This window comes from Marmota marmota, unplaced genomic scaffold (genome assembly GCF_001458135.2).
Source record: "Marmota marmota marmota unplaced genomic scaffold, marMar, whole genome shotgun sequence".
Taxonomy (NCBI): domain Eukaryota; kingdom Metazoa; phylum Chordata; class Mammalia; order Rodentia; family Sciuridae; genus Marmota; species Marmota marmota.
The window spans coordinates 5677777-5683066 of NW_025999943.1; the positions used below are offsets into that span (position 1 = coordinate 5677777).

Genomic DNA, 5290 nt, shown 5'->3' on the forward strand with positions numbered 1-5290 from the left:
TAACTTGGGAAACAATCAAAATTTGAAGTGTGATTTCTCTAGTTGTATCACTTTTATATCTTTGTAAAATCAAGAAATGAGTTGTGCCATCATAATTCAAGAATGGTCTGTGGTGAGATTCCAAATACTAAAGCAGACTAGATCATGGAAAAGGAACTTACTTGATGTGTCGATCTCAAGTTGTAAAACGTGGATGTATTGTTTTCATTCCTTTCTTAATTTCTCAACTTTCCTTCAACAAGTGCCTAGATCTTTTATAATGTGAAAAAAATTACAAGTACCTTTTGTTAAATTAGATGAATATTTTGAAAAGGTGAAAAACCCAAGGCGACTTCCAGAGCCAAATATCAAGAGAAGCCACTGGGGTGTGGCCCTCACCTTGATGCTCTGGACTCACTCTTCTTATATAATATGCATTGTCTCTCTCTTCCTAGTGACCACCTGTGCTACTGTTTGAGTATGTAGAGAAATAGCTGAGAGAAAATTTGGAACTAGGTTCTTGGCAAAGATACTATTTTGTGCTAGAGGCAAGCACAGGCTTAGTTCAGAGGCTAGATCTGAGGTAACTGCTTCTTCACTGTTTGGAGAATGCAAGATTCCTGGCATGGAACTGCTTATTTTTCTAAATAAATTGAATTTGTTGTAGGAGACGGTTTAGAATCTGGCACAGACCAAAGGAGGAGGTTTCAAATGAAATTTTTACCTACCGACTCCGTAGGCTTACGTGTGCAATAGCTGTAACCTCTTTGTTTCAGAGCTTTTTGATCTCTGAGATGAGAAGAGTAAGGTCAAGGGCAGTAGAAGAAGGGAAAACACTGAACAGTGTTCCTTCCACTTGCAGATACTGCTCAAATCCAGGGTGTGTTCACATCACCCCAAGTTCAGGCTGGTAATAGATCTTGCCAACCACCCTTCTCAAAGGATAGAGAGTAGCCAGGTTGGGGAACACTGCAAGTATATTTTTGAAAAATAAGTTCTGGAAAATAATAAAGAAAAAATTATATATAATAATGGAGACATATATTTCCATGATTTTACATCAGCAAAATGTTCAACCATCCCTCAGAATCGTTCAGAAGGTTCAGTTCCAGGAGCTCCACAGATTCCAAAATCTACAGAAGCTACTGTCCCTTATATAAAAATAATAACATAGTATTTGCATATAATCTATGCACATTTTCTGTATACTTTAAGTCAGTCTATGTTACTTTTGATTCCTAATACAATGTAAATGCCATGGAAATAGTTGCTATACTCTGTTGTTTGGGGAATGATGAAAAGGAAGAAAAAGTCTGTACATGTTTAGTACAGGTGCAAATGTTTCCCAAATATTTCCAACCTACAGTTGGTTGAATCCATGGATTTAGAACCCACAAATAAGGAGGGCTGACTGCACATTAGGTGGAATGTGGCCATTCAAAAGGGAAGTACCTAATAAAAAGCAGAAATGTGGCATAAAGAAGGCCAGAGACATGACATGATGGCAATTCCACAATTCTGCATGTCATTCCAAGGGAATATACACACAGTGTACAGTTTAATTCAATCTTCTACCTCACTTGCATGAATCAATGTAGCATTAGGGTCTTTTGATCTTCCATTTCGCTGACAACCGCAAATTCAGAACTGCAAAATATGCAGAACCCAAGAAAACAGAGGAGATTCCTATTTTAAAATAGACACAATTTTATTGTTGACTCACAAAACTAAAGGAAACAAATGAGTTCCCAACATAATATCAGTTAAGTCTTATCCTCCAATCCACAAGGTGCTAAGCGAACCTTCACAGATCTGATGAATCAATCTTCATATGTCCCTGTAGGAAGAAGGGCTTCCTTTTGTAAGCAACAGTGAACAAATTAGCACTCACAAACCAAAAGACATGGGGGGGTGCTCTATTCATGACCATCAGCTTAACCAGAAATACCAGTGATTGCTATGAAAATTGAATGACATCCAATTATAAACTGAACTGTCACACAGGATTCTGGAAGGGCAGATAAATTCTTCTCTTTTTCAGTTTTTAGCCCATTTTGTGCAGCTATTAACAGATTGCCAAAGACTAGATAATTAATAATGAACAGAAATTTAGAGTAAAGGAAGGGAATTGAGAGGGAGAGAAGAGGGAAAGGCATGGGATAGTGCTGGGAACAAAATCTACCAAGTTATGGTATGTATGAATATACCACAATGAATCTTGCTTGTATCTATCATTATAATGTACTAATTGAAATAATAATAGACAAGAGGTTATTAGAGTAAAAAAGAGCTCTTGTGGAAGTGGTGCAGAGCATTTCAGCTCTGAGCAGCTGGACAACCCCAAAGTCCTGTGAGGCTGCGGCACAGCCTCCAGAGAGAAAACACAAGAGATTGGCAACTTCAACTGTAGCCCAACGAGCAGCGATGTCAGCCAGGAGCCATGCGCAAAGGCAGAGAGCAGAACAAGGAGAGCAGGTTAATGTTGAAGAAGGAAAATGCAGAAGTTGTCATTTGACAAATTTTATAAATAAGTATTTGAAGCTCAGGAATAAGTGAAGCTGAAATATGAAAAACAAATGAAAGAATGCATTCTAACTATCAGACCAGAAGTCCTACTTATATGAGCAATATGTGTGAAATGGGCAAGATAAAAGAAGTCAGAATTTGAAACAGAAGAATTTTTAAAAGAAATAAAAATGAAGTTCAGATAAAAAAATCTGGAATCGGAAAGCACTATGCTAAGAATCCCCTCCTGCTTCCGGAAGTGGAAGCACTCACTGCCAGGGAAATCTCCAAGGCATACCCCTGCAAGGTCTCACACCAAGGAAGAATCCAGGTGCTCCAGATGAAAGTCCAGGTCGAGATCTGAATCTAGGTTAGATCCACAGAAGCTCTTGGAAGCATTATATAAGGTCCTGCTCCAATAGCTGTTCTGGTCTAGGTCTTAGGAGACTATAGCAGAGGCTCAGCCACAGTCATTCTTCCACGTCTACTCAAATACACCCTGTTGGCAATCGGGCAAATGCTGACCCCAACTGTTGAGTGTTTGGGTTGAGTTTATGTGCCACAAAAAAGAGATCTGAGAGAAGTATTCTCCAAATATGACCCCCTTACTGATGTGTCTCTTGTATATAACCAGCAATCCAGGTGTTCAAGAGGATTAGCTTTTGAATATTTTGAAAATGTAGATGATGCCAAGGAAGCTAAAGAACGTGCCAATGGAATGGAGCTTGATGGAGGTAGAATCAGAGTTGATTTCTCTATAACAAAAAGAATAGAGACACCCAACGCCAGGAATGTATATGGAAGATCAATCTATGGCAGCTCACATCGTGGGGATTATTATGACAGGATATGATGATGTAGGCTATGATGATCAGGACTACTACAGCATATCATACAGAGGAGGAGGTGGAGGAGGAGGTAGATGGAGAGCTGCTCAAGACCAGGATCAGGTTTACAGACTGTGTTGAGCCATCCATGGATTGTGTGTGTGAGCTATGCGCATTTGAGCTTATAAGGGGATTGGTCTGGCCTTGCACGCTGATTGGGCCTCTCCCTCTGCCTGTGATCCCACACAGCACCTGAGATGGGTGTGACTTGCTAAAATGTCAATCAATCTGCTGACCACAAGACATCACCAAGCAAGACTCCACCTTTCGAAACCCTATCCCTTGCCTTATTGGGTGGAATATTCTATTGAATGTCTTTCCCCCAGTAAATAGAGAGGTTCCTGGTGCACTCTCTCACTCTTGCTCTTTCCAGAGCTATCCAGCATAGGGCTGACCCTTGGGGTCGCAGAGCAGTCCCACCCTCAAAACTCATGTTCATGTGCTGCATGGTTTCTTTGCAGTTTTCTTAGTTTATTGTTGCAGTCAGCTCCTTTGAACCCAGCTCATCTCGTCAGCCGAGTCAGCTGGCAGAAGGTGTTACCTTCTCCTTACCGTTAGTTGTGGCGGATACAGGTCACATTCCAGATCTTGATCCTACTCACCTCATTGCTATTAAAGCATGAAGTTGAGGACTTTCTGAAACTTGCCGTAGACCTGGGATATTGTTTGTGGACAATATTTTTTATTGTTTTCTGTTTAAAAAGTGAAGAGTTCCTAGTGAAATTAGGGAACTTTTATACCTTTTATGATGACTACTTTTGTTGGACTTGAAATGCTGTTTTTCATTCTGCTAATGTGTAATTTGGTGTTTTGTTCAAAGTTAAGTGTTTTCAGAAAAGTGTGTTTTGCATGTATTTTTCTACACACTAAATTTTGACTGCTGAGAAGTTTCTATTGTACAAAAATTTATTCAAAAGGTTTTTCTACTGAATCTAGGGTATTCTGAAGATCAAAGCCTGTGTGTAAAATGCTACCAAGTGGCAAAGAGCAACAACAAGCAATTTTATTTTTTAAAAAGGGGGTAGGCTGGGAATATAACTTGTACAAGGCCCTGGATTCAATCCCCAGCACCACGAAAAAAAAAAAAAGAGAGAGAAGTTATTAAAGTAGAGCAAGAATATTGAAAGGAGAAAGAAAGGGAAAGGAGAGGTACAGTGAAATGAGATTGAACAGTTGTGTCACGTATGATTATGGCATAATGAATCCCACTATCATGTATATTTTTAATGCACCAACTATAAAAAGAAAGGAAGAAATTTACTTGATTCAAGGTTCCAAAATGTTGGAAGTCCAAGATCCGGGGAACCATATCTGGTGAGGGCCTTCCTACTGTGCCATACATGGTAGAAGGTATCACACTGGTGTGAAAAAATGAGAAGGCCAAATTCATCCTTTATATGCCCCACCCCCCCAAGATAACAAATCCATTCCTTCAATAATAACATTAGTCTACCCATTGCTTATTACATGCCCCACCTCTCAACATTGTTGCATTGGGAATTAAGTGTTCCACGTATAAATTTTGGGGAATTCATTTACATTGCAGTAACACTCAGGTATAGAGAAAAATGGAAAAAAAATAACAATTTCAGCTACAATAAGATAGTGATCTTAATTTTTTTGCATCCAGGGCTGGGTTCCCAAAATAAAGTTCAACAGAGAAAAAGCCCACTTCCAAGATAGCTCAGGTTATTGGTATATCATATCTGTAAGACTCTGGCAACTTGCTTTTCCAACACCAATGATTGTGAGAAAGAAATACCACAGAGACAAGTGAGAGACACTGTTCTATAATCATGTTCAGGTTATGAATAAATGCCATCACATTCACCACTTTCTGTGGTTTAGGAGCAATATTGGGTCTTGTGTAAATAAGACATGAATACCTCAAGACATGAATACCAGGAGGTGGAGATGAT

At 39.3% G+C, this 5290-nt stretch overlaps 1 pseudogene; it reads left to right on the plus strand.

The window, feature by feature from the left end:
* Positions 1-2646: 2646 nt before the first annotated feature.
* On the plus strand, positions 2647-3616 carry LOC107153740 (annotated as a pseudogene).
* Positions 3617-5290: the final 1674 nt, after the last annotated feature.